We start from the raw sequence: 15,415 nt of genomic DNA on the forward strand, positions 1-15,415 counted from the left end.
TGTCTGGAGCCTGCAGTTCTGCTCTAATCACAAACAGCTGGGACAAGCTGCAATAAATTACTGCTTAATTTAATCTGAACAAGGGATTGTAATAAAATAAAGCAGCTTAAACCATTGTGGTCTCCACTGCACAGCACCAGAGCTGAGGACCCAGCCTGGGTGACAGCACTGAACAAGTAACCATTATCTTTAGACTCTCTCTCAAGCTCCATCTCATCATCAGCGTCTCAATCTCACTCAGCAGGCATCCTCTGAGACTGAATTACCACCGCTTCCGAGTTCCAACAAAAGTGAAATATTGCAGATGCCGGAAATCTGAAACAAACACAGGGACCATTGGAGAAACTCAGCCCGTCTGGCAGCATCCGTGGAGGGAGGAAGAGTTAATGTCTCAAGTCAGGTATGACTCTTCCTCAGTTGTGCGTTTCGTCAGCATTGTCTCTTTCTACCTCTGCTCAGAACCTCAGTGTCCTTCTTAAACCTGTGCTGAGCTCCTGAACTCCTATTCTCTCCCATTCCCAAGACAAACTCCTTCCATTTCGGTAATATTGCCTGACCTAGATCCTGGCTCAGCCCAAATAATATCGTGGCGCTCATCTCTGCTCTTGTTCTCTTCAGTCTTGGCTATTCCAGTGCTCCCTACCCTAGCCACCCATCTTCGCTCTCCAGTTCTCACGCCCTCCTGTCCTCACTGGCCTGCAGTGGCTCCGGTCACCTTTGACTTGAAAATTCTCTCTGTATCCTCCTGTCGCCTTGGCCCCTCTGTATATTTGGGCTGTCCTCCAGCCTGAGAATTGTCAAAGATCATTGAGTTTCTCCAACTCTTAAGCATCTCCCATTTCTCTCCAATTGGTCCCATCATCAATGGCCAGGTTTGCTGTGTGTAGGAGCAGAAGCAAGTGATTTTGATGGACAGTTGCATTATGCTTCTGCTAAACTGGGGGCTGTTTGTGAACTGATGTACCCCTTTCTGGCCACCAGCCTAATTCTAATAAACAGGCACATTCTGAAGTTCAGTGTCATACGGAACAGTTACAGTCTGTACCCTGAGGCTACCTTGAAGTTAATAACAGTTCTCTTTTTATATTTTTCACATAGGGATGAGGTGCGGTGTAAAAATGCAAAATCATTATTGTGTGGTTTACACAGAACAGCACAGGATCAGGCCCTTCAGCCCATGATGCCAGGAGTGGCTCAGTGGTTAGCACTGCTGCCTCAAGCATCAGGGACCTGGGTTTAATGCCAGCCTCGGGCGACTGTGTGAAGTTTGCACATTCTACCCGTGTCTGCGTGCGCGTTTGCTCCGGTTTCCTCCCACAGTCCAAAGCTGTGCAGGTTAGGGTGAATCGGCCATGCTATATTGCCCATAGTGTTCCAGGATGTGTAGGTCAGGGTGGATTAGCATGGAGATTATAGAGTTACTGGGAAAGGGTAGGGAGTTCAGGGTAAAATGCTCTTCGGAGAGTCGGGGTGCACTTGGTTGGGCTGAATGGCCTGTTTCCTCACTGTAGGGATTCAATGATTCATTCTAAACTAATCCCAACTGCTTGCATACGGTCTGAATCTCTCTGTTCCTGGCCTGTCCATGTGTCTATGGGACTGTTTTAAGACGAGAGAAGCTCAATGTTGGCTGTTAATGACCTTTATAATCCTTTCCTTGCACCAAATATTCATTTCCTGTTACTGTGCTGAACCCACCTATTGATTGTTAATGAACCTTTTTCAAAAGTGAATGTGCTTCCCAATAATCCACCTGTCAGTTTAAGCAGCTCTCAGTAATCCGCCAGATCACCTGCAAATGGATCATTATTTAACTAAATGGAGCTAAGTTTTCCATCAACAGGTTGCTGCTTTGTTTTAATTCAGACTGGATTACTCTTGTCCGTTTACTTAAATATTATTCACCTTCAGATGATGCCCTACATTTTCAGAGCACAGGGCCTTAGGGAGACCATACATGGAATATTGTGTACAGTTTTGGTCTCCTGATCTGAGGGAGGATGTTCAGTTTGTGGGGGGGGGAATGTGACACAGGTTTACCGGACTGATTCTTGGGATGGCAGGACTGACGTGTTAGTCAGTTCAGGCTATATTCACTCCAACCTAGAATAACAAGGGAGGAGGAATCTCATAGAAACCTATTAAATTTGACAGCGTAAGTGCAGGAAGGGTGTTCTTAATGACCAGGGAGACCAGAATCAGGGGTTGTAATCCAAGGATACAGGGAGGTAGGCCATTTAGTCCCGAGATAAGGAGAAATGTCTTCACCCAGAGAGTGGGGAGCCTATGGAATTCACTATAACAGAATCGAGTTGAAGGCAAAACCTTGAAGGTTTTCAAGAAAGAGAGATCTTAGGAGTAAAGGGATCAAAGGGTATGGGGAGAAAATGGTAACAGGGACAGAGTTAGATGATCATAGACTCCCACAGTTTGGAAACAGTCCATTCGGCCCAACAAATCCACACCGACCCTCTGGACAGTAACCCACCCAGACCAATTCCCCTACTCTACTACTCTACATTTACTCCTGATTAATGCACCTAACCTACACTATGGACAATTTGGTACAGCCAATTCACCAAACCCGAACATCTTCGGATTGTGGGTAAAATCCGGAGCACCCAGAGGAAGCCCACACAGACACAGAGAGAATGTACAAACTCCATATTGCCAGTCGCCTGGAATCGAACACAGGTCCCTGGCACCGTGAGGCAGCAGTGCTAACCACTGAGCCACAGTGCCATCTCGTATGATCAAGCCATGATCATATGGAATGATCAAAGATGTGTGAGCCTTTCTGCTTTCATAGCAACATAGAAAATAGGAGCAGGAGTAGGCCATTCAGCCCATCAAGCAAGTTGCTATGCAAGCAGGAAGGCTGACTCAACATTCCCAGTCTGCGAGACCCTGTAGTGATGACCCAAGCCACAACAGTAACTTGCACTCACACGGCACCTTTAATGGCATAGAACATGCCCAGTGTGCTTCACAGGAGCGTTATCAAAATGAAATCTGAGACAAAGCCACCTGATGGGATTATCAGAACAAACAATGATTTCATTGTCTGAGGTCAGACAATGAGCCTTCTTGCAAATGACAGGCAAACCAGGCCAGATCCTGTAGCCCTCACACACACTCTATTGGAGGTGAGACGATTGAGAAATTCTGTTCAGTTGTTTCTCCTTTAATTTATGGACTCAGTACTTTGCAATGCTAGTAACTCAGAGATGGCAATACTCAATGTTTCTCACAGAATTTTAACTCCGATGGCATTGTGCATGTTGCGTCAATTAATTGGAATTGTTCTCATAGGGGACTGAGCTGTCAAGGAGTCTTTCGATGAGTAACACTGTTCGTGTCTTTAAGTCAATGGAGATCAAGGTAAGCAAATATGAGTCTATCCATTTAAGACCAAGAAAGGATAGATCAGGGGATTTTCTTGATGGTATGAAGTTAAACACACGTTCAATCTGACTTAGGGGTTCAGGTGTACAAATCCAGAGGAAGTGGTGGATGTGGACACAGTTGCAAGATTTAAAAGACATTTGGATAAGTGTTCAAATAGGAAAGATCTGGATGGATATGGGCCAGGAGCAGGCAGCTGGGACTAGTTTGACAATAGGCTATTCTATTCTAGTTTAGTTTGGGAACAGAATGAATGGCCTGTTTCCATGCTGTATGACTCTATGACTCTATATTAACAGGAAAAGACAGGGTGGATAAAGATTAAATATTTCCACTGGCTGGGGTTTCTAGAACCGAGGGCATAGTCTGAGAATTAGGGCCAGACCGTTCAGGAAAGATTTTGGGGAGCACTTCCAAGCACAAAGGGTGGGAGAGGTTTGGAACTCTCTTCTGCAAACGGCAGTGGATCGGGGATCAGTTGTTAATTTTAAATCCGAGATTGATAATTTTTTGTTAAACAAAGATATTAAGGGATATGGGGCAAATATAGGTGTGCACAGTTACACCACGGATCAGCCAGGATGTCATGGAATAGCTGTTCAGGCTAAGGTGCTGAATTACCGACTCCTGTCCCTACGTTCCTGTTTCATTCAACATTTCAGATAGCCTGAGGTGAGTCCAGACAATGATCTGGAGGTGAAAGTATCAGGTCTTTTCAATGGCAGCTCAGAGTTAACTTGTTTGCTAATATCACCAATTGTCTGTTCAAGCTGAGGGAATGACCAGCGCAGCCAGATGGAGTGGGGACTGAAGCAATTTGGAATAACCGGTAACTAATTCAAGAGGAGATGCTATAACATGGGCACAGAGGTGGCAGGTGGGTCACAGATCGAGAAGGTGGCATGCATGGGCTGGTTGGCCCTGTGTTATTGGAAGGTGTCACGAGGGAGTAGCTTTTAGACGAGGAAGAGAGTTTTAGCACACAGAACGTAGAACAGTACAGTACAGGAACAGGCCCTTCAGCCCACAATGTTGTACCGAACATGAAGCAAAATTAAACTAACGCCTTTGGCCTGCCCTTGGTCTACATCCCTCCATTGTTTGCAAACTCTGAGGGGATTATGGGGCCAATGATGTGAGAGTGGGAGGAGATTAAGATGGACCTATTTGTTTTAGAAGTTTAGAGATGGTTGAAATGAGAAAACTCTGTGATAAGAGTCAGCAGAGAGAGTGTCTATGTGCTTTGATTGAGGAGTTGTAAATTTCACATGGCCACCAGTAGGAGTGCGAGGAATTTAATTACACAGTGGACATCATATTTCACCACAGAGTGTGATTAAGGCAGAGTCCATGGGTTTAAAGAGATGAATATTTCAGAGAAATACTGCACTGTGGGGAGAGCAGAGCAATGAAATTAGCTTTGATTTTTCACTAGTTAAGAGTGAGGAGAAAGTGAGGACTGCAGACGCTGGAGATCAGAGTCGAGAGTGTGGCACTGGAAAAGCACAGCCAGTCAGGTAGCATCCGAGGAGCAGGAAAATCAACGTTTTGGGCATGAGCTATTCAGCTAGTTAAGAACTGATGGGCTGAATAGTTTCCTACGATGTTGTGAGCTCTTCGTATGAAGATGCAGAGGAGAAAATCCTGGACGACAGCTCAATCAAAGAAAAAGTAGGCAGCCACCTTTAAGGAGAGATGGTTTTACTTCCAGCCAGTTGTGGGGATTCAGGTTCCTGACCTTCTGTCTGGGAGGCAAACCCTTATCATTTAACACGATCAGCTGTCCCAAAAAGCAGCCTCACTCAAAAGAGGGTTGTTGGGAACAATGTTAACTGGAAACCCTTTTGCGATTTCCGAGTGTTCAGTTTAATTGCTGTTTGACTGGGTTATTGCCCTTTGAATCAGATGGCCATTGTAAACTCCATTATGCACAGCCGCAGGGTAATGATGTGGAAGTGTTTTGTGTGCAGACTCACTTATGTTAAACTGCACGGACTGAATATACAGTTTTGGCAAGCACTTGCTGCAACACATTCATACCAGCAAGCACAAAGCCTAAGGCTTCTAATACACTCAGGATAGGTGCTCAAATCGATTTAATCTCATAAAGGAGATAGCTGGATGTCAAGTGCAGGAATAAAGTGGCTCATTCAGAACTGTTCCTTTGCCCATGGGCAAAGCTCAGAGCAACTCCAATCGCTTCACATGTAAAAGCAGAGAACGGTAAGTAACAGAACTTTAAATAGATTTGTGACCATCAGCAGTACTTTTAAAAAGAACAGAAAACCAGAAATCTCCCAATATTTATTTGAAAACAAGTAGATTTTACCTGTCTCCAGCTTTATCGGATGTCTGCCGTCCACAACCGATTGTTTCATTGTGTTCTCCTGGGGGCTCTTGGGTTTTGACCCAAGCACACTCCAAACATCTTCGGATCTGTTAAATTCTGTTTGTTGTGACACTGTGCATGGTGGAAGAATCCTCTCTGATCTGGACAAGGTCCACGTTCTCAGCAGAACACTCACACCTGACCGCTGGGACCACAGTAACATCGCAGCTTACCTCAGAGGGTCTCTGCACATTTAGTAAACCCTATCATTTGGACTGCATTCATTAGGATTGGGAGTATACTCTTCACAGTTTAGAAGTGGGAGGCAGGATCTCATAGAAGCCTTTAAAATTCATCCCCTTCGAGCCTACTCCACCAATTAAATAGCACCATGGCTGACCATTCAACTCTGTCCCCTGTTCCTGCTCTCTCTGCCATACCCTTTGATCCCTTTAGCTGTCCTGCCACACCCAATCACGAATGGTGATGGAGGATTAAACGACTCACTGGAGGAGGGGGCTCCACAATTATCCCCATCCTCAATGATGGAGGAGCCCAGCACATCAGTGCACAAGATAAGGCTGAAGCATTCACAGCAATCTTCAGCCAGAAATGTCGAGTGGATGATCCAACTTGGCCTCCTCCACTGATCCCCAGCATCAAAGATACCAGTCTCCAACCAATTCTATTCACTCCACGTGATATCAAGAAACAGTTGGAGATAATGGATACTGTAAAGGCTCTGGGCCCTGACAATATTCCAGCAATAGCGCTGAAGACTTGTGCTCCAGAATTTGCCGCTCCCCTAGCCAAGCTGTTCCAGTACAGTTACAACACTGGCATTTACCCAACAATGTGGAAAATTGCCCAGGTATGGCCTGTACATGAAATGTAGGAAAAACCTTACCCAGCCACTTACTGCCCCATATGTCTCCTCTCCATCATCAGTAAAGTGATGGAAGGTGTCATTAACAGTGCTATCAAGCAGCACCTGCTCAGCAATAACCTGCTCAGTGATGCCCAGTTTGAGTTTCGCCAGGACCACTCAGCTCCTGACCTCAATACAGCCTCAGTTCAAACATGGACAAACGAGCTGAATTCCAGAGGGGCGGGGAGAGTGACAGCCCTTTACATCAAGGCTGCATTCGACAGAGTGTAGCATCAAGGAGCCCTAGCAAAACTGGAATCGATGGGTATCAGGGGGAAAACTCTCCGCTGGTTGGAGTTAAATCTGGCACATTGGAAGATGGTTGTGGTTGGTAGGAGTCAGTCATCTCAGCTTCAGGACATCTCTGCAGGAGTTCCTCAGGGTAGTGTTCTAGGCCCAACCACCTTCAGCTGCTTCATCAATGGCCTGCCCTCCAACATAAGGTCAGAAGTGGAGATGTTTGCCAATGATTGCACCAAAGAGTATCCCACCCAAATCCATTCCCCTATATTTACCCCTGACCCACGCACCTAAACTAAAAATTCCTGAACACAATGGCCAATTCACTTAAACTGCACATCTGTGGGAGGAAGCCCACCCAGACATAGGGCAAGTGTGCAAACCCCACACAAACAGTAACCTGAGGCTGGAATCGAACCTGTGACCCTGGAGATGTGAGATAGCAGTGCTAACCACTGAGCCACCGTGCTGCTCTACCTTAGCCCCTCCCCCGGTCCAGCTATTGAAATGAATGCAACCATTATTGGAAACCTTCGAGCAGATGCTGGAGATCAGAGCTAAAAATGTGTTGCTGGAAAAGCGCAGCAGGTCAGGCAGCATCGGAAGGCAGTGCTGAGTTCGAGGGATTTGACTGAGACAAGGTGGGGGGAGGGGAAATGAGGAAACTGGAGAAATCTGAGTTGACAAGGTAGGAGTGGATAGAGAGAGTGAGTTAAATCAATTGTGGTTACCAAATTACGATCAGGGAATCCCTTGTCGGAGGACACCAGCCCTTTGTCGTATTCCCCTGTTGTACAATTTGATGATTATTTTCATGAGGACTACAGTATTTTTTTATGTAACTAGCTTAAGATTGAACTCAAGAAAATTTCTTTTTGAACTTTCTGGGGAGGGGAATATTTTTGCCCTTACTTCCAACAATCTCTCTGTTTTGAAACTGTTGTTTGACTACAATATCTTCTCAAAATATGCAGATCTCTACCTTGCAATGTGTCCACTACTGAACCTTTTTATGTAGATTTAAAGCTGTCAGACTGCATTTGGAGAAAGCAAGAAGGGAAGGTACAGCCTTTATTATCTAGAGTTCTCCATTCAGAGTGTAATTTTGTTTCAAAAGCGATGTTGAGCTGTGGGATAAAAGTCAAACTAAGAGCTCTTTAAAAGAACTAGAAATGGTCAAATGGTGTGGTTTCAACAATTCTCTAATTCTAAATACTTCTTTGGAAACAATACTATAGGAGGGAAGTGATAGCACTGGAGAGGGTGCAGAGGAGATTACCAGGATGTTACCTGGGCTGGAGAGTTTCAGTAATGAAGAAAGATTGATGTGGAGGTGCTGGTGTTGGACTGGGGTGTACAAAGTTAAAAATCACACAACACCAGGTTATAGTCCAACAGGTTTATTTGGAAGCACTAGCTTTCGGAGCACTGCTCCTTTTTCATGATGAAAAGGCATTGCCTCGAAAGCTCGTGCTTCCAAATAAACCTGTTGGACTATAACCTGGCGAAGAAAGACTGGACAGACTGGGGAATTTTATTTCCCATGGAGCAGAAGAGATTGAGATGTTCAAATTGATGAAGTGCGTAGTTAGGGTAGAGAGGAAGGAACATTTTGGGCAGCATGGTGGCTTAGTGGTTAGCACTGCTGCCTAACAGCACCGGGGACCTGGGTTCAATTCCAGCCTCGGGTGACTGTCTGTGGGGAGTTTGCACGTTCTCCCTATATCTGTGTGGGTTTCCTCTGGTTTCCTCCCACACTCCAAAAGATGTGCAGGTTAGGTGAATTGGCCATGCTAAATTGCCCATAGTGTTAGGAGCATTAGTCAGGGGTAAATATAGGGAATGGGTCTGGCTGGGTTACTCTTCAGAGGGTCAGTGTGGACTTGTTGGGCCGAAGGGCCTGTTTCCACACTGTAGGGAATCTAATCATTTCCCCTTGCTGGAGAGATCAGTGACCAGGGGGCGTTGAGTTACGGGTGAGAGTAAGACCTGCTCAACCAGAAAGTGGTGGGAACGTGGAACTCACTGCCTGGAAGGCTGATGGAGGCAGAAAACCTCAGAGCATTTAAGAAATATTTAGATATGCACTTGTGATGCCAAGATGCACAAGGCTTTGGACTAAGTGCTGGAAAATGGGATTCGGATAGTTAGTTGGTTGTTTTTGACTGGTGCAGATGTGATGGGCTGAAGGGCCCCATAGATCTTCATGACTCCATAAAAACTCGTCTTCAAAGATCTCCCTGCTATAGGAAGGACGTTATGAAACTTGAAAGGGTTCAGAAAATCTTTACAGGGATGTTGCCAGGGTTGGAGGATTTGAGCTACAGGGAGAGGCTGAATAGGCTGGGGCTGTTTTCCCTGGAGCGTCGGAAGCTGAGGGGTGACCTTATAGAGGTTTATAAAATCATGAGGGGCATGGATAGGATAAGTAGACAAGGTTGTTTCCCTAGGGTGGGGTGTCCAAAACTAGAGGGCATAGTTTTAGGGTGAGAGGGGAAAGATTTAAAAGGGACCTAAGGGGTGACGTTTTCACACAGAGGGTGGTGCGTGTATGGAATGAGCTGCCAGAGGAAGTGGTGGAGGCTGGTACAATTACAACATTTAAAAGGCATCTGGATGGGTACATGAATAGGAAGGGTTTGGAGGGATATCAGCCAAGTGTTGGCAAATGGGACTAGATTAAGTTGGGATATCTGGTTGGCATGGACGACTTGGATTGAAGAGTCTGTTTCTGTGCTGTACATCTCCAATACTCTATAACTCAAGGTTATCTGGGTCCCTGCTTTTTGTCATTTATATCAACAATTTGGATGAGAATATAGGCGGTTTAGTTGGTAAATCTGCAAATGATACCAACATTGGTAGTGCATTGGACTGTGAAGAAGGTTATCAAAGAGTACACGGCCTTTATCAGATGGGCCTGTGGGCCGAGATGCGGCCGGTGCAGTTTAACTTTGATAAATGTGAGGTGCTGCACTTTGGTAAGGAAAATCAAGGTAGGACTTACACAGTTAGTGGTAGGGCCCTGGGAAATGTTGTCGACCAGAGAGACTGAGGAGTACAGCTGCACACCTCTGTCAAAGTGGACTCATGGGTAGACAGGATGGTGAAGTAGGCATTTCGTACACTTGTCTTTCTTAGTCAGTACAGGGAGTATAGGTGTTGGGAGGTCATGTTGCAGTTATACAGGACATTAGTTAGGCTACTTTTAGAATACTGTGCACAATTCTGGTTACCTTGCTCCAGTTAGAATGTGGTTAAACTAGAAAGGGTGGAGAAAAAAGCTGCATAAGGATATTGCTGGGACTGAGGGTTTGGGTTACAAGGAGATGAGAGGCTGAGACTTTTTCCCTGGAGTGTCAGAAGCAGAGGGGTGGCCTTAAAGAGTCTTATAAAATCATGAGGGATGTAGGTCAGGTGAGTAGACAAGGTACATTCCCCAGGATTGGGGAGTCTAAAACAAGAGGGCATAGGTTTAGGGTGAGAGCGGAAAGGTTTAAAAGGGACCTGAGGGGTACCTTTTTCACGCAGAGGGTGGTACGTGTATGGAATGAGCTGCCAGAGGAAGTGATGGAGGCTGGTACAATTACAACATTTAAAAGGCATCTGAATGGGTATATGAATAGGAAGGGTTTGGAGGGATATGGGTCAAATGCTGACAAATGGGACGAGATTAGTTGAGGCTATCTGGTCGGCATGGATGTGTTAGACTGAATGGTTTGTTTCCGTGCTTTACACCTCTTTGAGTCATTATTTGAGGGATAAACATTGGCCAGGACGTGGGAAAAGGACATTCCATGCTCCTCCTTTGTAATAGTGCACTCACCTGAGATGCTCCAGGGAAAACAGCCCCAGCCTGTTCAGCCTCTCCCTGTAGCTCAAACCCTCCAACCCTGGCAACATCCTTGTAAATCTTTTCTGAACCCTTTCACAACATCCTTCCCATAGTAGAGAGAGACCAGAATTGAATGCAGTATTCCAATAGTGGCCTAACCAATGTCTTGTATAGCCGCAACATGACCTCCCAACTCCTATACTCAATGCACTGACCAATAACTGCGAGTATTATAAATGCCTTCTTCGCTGTCCTATCCACCTTCGGTTGAAGGGCCTTTTTACACTGCATCATTCCACAATCATCGCTGTGCCGCCCAGAGTTTTTACAAGCATCAGGTGCACCTTCCCTCCAAAAGCTGAAGTGGTTGAAGAAAGCTGCTCAGAGCCACCTTCTCCAGATCAATCAGGATGGGCACAAAGAGCTGGTCCAGTCTGTAATGTCCACAGTCAGCAAAACAAAATGTCACCAGAACATTGTCCAACTCCAGGGCAAAGCCGGTAATGGGTGGGATGAGGACCCTGGGATGGGGAGGAGGTTTGGGGAAGGAGAGTTATGGGAGGGGGCAGTCAAATGCAAGGGGAGTGGGAGATAGGGCAATTTACCACCCCTTCCTGAGATGTGTCAGACACAGGGCACCTCATGACAAGAGAGCACCTATGGGACATGGCTGTCGATTTTGCTGGGGGTTTGTTGAGTGGCTTTCCCAAGGAGTGGGAGATACTTGAGGATCCTGTTTACTCCCTGAGCCACTGCTAAACTGGAGTGGGCTCAGAGACAATGGGGATCTATTGGCTCATCAATGCCACCGCACAGCAGGTGGTTGGGTATCCCACTGATAACAACACTTCCTACTGGACTGCTAATGCCATCAGGTGATGAGGCCACTGGGGGACTGACACAAGACCATCCCATGACAACATGAGCATGGACTCCCTATATACCATCCAACCCAGTGATTGAGAGTGGTGATGGCAGAGGTAAGTGAGGAAGCAGAGCAGGTATCTGGCTAATACAGTCACCACCAGAAGCTAAATGTGGTGCACATAAGGATTTTTGTGGCACCATGGTAATCGTAAAATCATAGAAGAGGCCCTTCAGCCGGTGAGTCTGTATCACCAGAAATATGCTATTACCAACACTAGTTCCACTAGGCCCATAGCCCTGAATGTTATGGCATTTCAAGCTCATCCAAGTACTTAGTCACAGAGTCACATCGGATGGAACAGACCCTTCGGTCCATGCTGAACATGTTCCTACCTGCTTGCTCCTGGCCTATATCCCTCTAAACCTTTCCTATTCATGAACTTATCCAAATGTTTTTTAACATCGTAACTGTACCCTCATCCACCACTTCCTCTGCCAGTTCATTCCACACACGAATCACTCTCTGTGTAAAAAAGTTGCCCCTCGTGTATTTTTTAAATCTTTCTGCTCTCACCTGGTTTTATGCCCCCTGGTTTTGAACGCCCCCAACCTAGTGGGAAGACCCTCATCATTTACATTTTACAGCCCATTTTGTCCATTCCTGGTAACCTTCTGGTCAATCTTTTCTGAATCCTGTCCAGTTTAATAATATCCTTCCTATAGCAGGACAATCAGAACTGGACGCAGTATTCCAGAAGAGGACTCACCAATGTCCTATACAACCTCAACATGACTTCCCAACTCCTGTACTCAAAGGTTACTTTTTAGAGGTTGTGAGGTTTCTGGAATACATTTCAGATCCCACTACCCTCTGGGTGAAAAATATTTCCACTCTAAATTCCTGCCTTTCACCTTAAAACAATGCCCTCCCCCCCCTTATTGTTGATCCTTCGATTAAGGGAAACGACTGCTTTCTATGCACCGTATCCATGCCCCTCATGACCTTATCCACCTCGATCAGATCCTCCCTCAGCCTTCTCTGCTCCAAAGAAAACAAAGTGAGCTTATCCAACTTCTCTCCGTATCAGAAATGCAGCATCCTTGTGAATCCCCTCTGCACATCCTTCCTCAGTGTGGTGACCAGACCTGCACACAGCACTCAAGCTGTGGCCTCACCAAAGTCCAGTCCGGCCCCAACATAACCTCCCTGCTCTTTTAATCCATACTTCGACTGATGAAGGCAAATGTTCTTAACCACCTTATTAACCTCTCCTGCCTCCTTCAGAGATCTCTGGACAGGTTCCCCCAGCTCCCTCCGTTCCTCTGAGCTTCCGAGTGTCCTGTCATTCATTGAGTATTTTCTTGTCTTGTTCCCTCTTCCAAAGTGCATCACCTCACATTGATCAGGGTTACGTTTCATCTGCCAATGACCTGCCCATCTGACCAATGGAGATAGTGTTCCTCCCTCTTCACCAGGAGGCCCAGGATCAAACCCCACTTGCCCCAGAAGTGTGTAATCTCGAAGCAAATTGATTTGAAAATTATTTTAAAAACCTGATGGTCAAATGGGCAGGAATGGATGAGTTAGACTAATTGGGTCGAATGGCCAGAGCTTTCCCATTTCTATACAAACAACACATCCTGACAGCTCTACATAGTATTGTCAAGGGAACTCCCAGATATCTCTGTTCCCACGTCATACATAAAACTTCACCAGTTAGTTTATGATATCGCTTCTCCTTCTCCTGTCCAAAATGCATGAATATAGGATATAGGTTTGCTCGCTGAGCTGCAAGGTTCGGTTTCAGATGTTACGTCACCATACACGGTAAAATCATCAGTGAGCCTCCGGATGAAGCACTGGTGTTATGGCCCTCTTTTTATTTATTTATTTATATAAATAAAAAGTGGGCTACACCACTAGTGCTTCATCCAGAGGCTCACTGAGGAGGTTACTGTGTATGGTGATGAAACATCTGAAAATGAACCTTCCAGCTCAGTGAGCAAACCTATATCCAGAACCTCAACCTGAGCTACAAATCTTCTCAAAACTTGCTAATGCAAGAATATATTTCTCATCTCACATATAGCTTATTAGAGAACAATTCATCTGTACAATCAAACATATGTATCTACTCACAGTCCTATCTCCAAACTTAGACTGCCAGTGCAACCAATCACATTAATTATTTACTACGCAATGAGCTATATTAATCATGAGTTCATTTAACTAATTACAGATTAATGACTTTCATTGCTGTTAGGGTGATTTTGCTAAAGTTAATTAAAATTCTCTTCTTGAGTTGATTCTGTGTCCAACATTTGAACAATGTGAGGCAAGTTTTGCTGCAGCTCTCAGTGTATGGTGCGGATGATTGAGAAACAGCAAACGCAGGCTGAAGTGAGAGGCCAGGCCCGAGCAGGATTGCCCTGGAGATTGCCTTGTTCAGGTCGTTCTGCTACAACGTGCATTTCGTTAATGCAAAATCACTGTAACACGATTCACAAATTGGGGACACTGTTTCTATCGCGCAAACGTTTCAAATGTGTATTGGTTATAATGTGATTCGGGTCCCATTAGTTCAGATGGTGCTGCTATTACACAATTTTCTTATAACGCGGGGTGGCACGAGAACGGAACTACCCCGTTACAGCAGAACTGTCTGCATCTAATTCCTCAGCAGCAGAGAGAGATGGACACTCAGTGTCGGATTTTTTCCCCCATTACCTTGCCTGGGTACAGGTGGAGGGTCTACCCTATACCCATGAGGGACGCAAGCACTGAGATAGAAACACAAAAAATAGGAATGAGTGAAGGCCATTCTGCATGAGAACATTAACCTCTTTGTGTGTTTGTTGTTGAATTGGCTGAACTGTTCAACTGAGGCACTCAAGAGGGCATTACATGGATTCGTTTGAATAGAAACTGTCATATAGCATGGAAACAGACCCTTCAGCCCATCTTGTCCATGCCAACCCAATTTCCTAAACTGAACAAACCCAATTTCCCTGCAGTTGGCCTAAATCCCTCTAAACCTTCCCTATCCACGTACCTGTCCAAATGTCTTTTAAATACTGCAATTATATCAGCCTCTCCCACTTCCTCCGGCAGTTCATTCCATACATGCACCACCCTCTGCATGAAGACGTTGCCCCTCAGGTCCCTTTTAAAATGCTCCCCTCTCTCCTTAAACCTATGCCTTCTAGTTCTGGACTCCCCTACCCTGGGGAAAAAACCTTGTCTTTACACTCTATGTGACATAATGATATTTCAAGTTCAGTGACTCTGAATATCTCTCTGCAGGTGCTACCAGACCTGCTGAGTTTCCCCAGCACTTTCTCCTTTTACTGCAGACTTCAAACATCTGCAGGATTTTGTTTTTATTAGGGAAGTGTTCATTGTTTGTTAAAACTACCTGGATTCATAAGGGGACAGAATGGTTTGGCTTGAAAGAATTGTGGGAGTTTGGATGTCAACTTCCAAGGACAAAGGTCACATGACATCAGGTTATAGTCAAACTGATTTATTATCGAGCTGGAGAGGGTTCAGAAGAGATTTATCAGGATGTTTCTCGGTATGAAAAGTTTGAATTATAAAGAAATTTTTTTACTGAAGGAGGTTGAGAGGTGACCTGATAGAAGTTTATACAATAATGAGGGGTACAGGTGGAGTTAATGGTAGCTGCCAAGGACAAAGGTCACATGACATCAGGTTATAGTCAAACTGATTTATTATCGAGCTGGAGAGGGTTCAGAAGAGATTTATCAGGATGTTTCTCGGTATGAAAAGTTTGAGTTATAAAGAATTTTT

At 45.2% G+C, this 15,415-nt stretch overlaps 1 protein-coding gene across 1 annotated transcript in view; it reads left to right on the forward strand.

Moving 5' to 3' along the window:
• Positions 1-3,360: 3,360 nt before the first annotated feature.
• Positions 3,361-15,415, forward strand: part of lzts2a (leucine zipper, putative tumor suppressor 2a) — a 218,523-nt gene continuing 206,468 nt past the window's right edge. The window contains exon 1 of the mRNA XM_043713076.1: positions 3,361-3,381. The gene's annotated coding sequence lies outside the window, so the exon portion shown is untranslated. The remainder of the gene's footprint in view (positions 3,382-15,415) is intronic.

This window comes from Chiloscyllium plagiosum, chromosome 22, assembly GCF_004010195.1.
Source record: "Chiloscyllium plagiosum isolate BGI_BamShark_2017 chromosome 22, ASM401019v2, whole genome shotgun sequence".
Taxonomy (NCBI): domain Eukaryota; kingdom Metazoa; phylum Chordata; class Chondrichthyes; order Orectolobiformes; family Hemiscylliidae; genus Chiloscyllium; species Chiloscyllium plagiosum.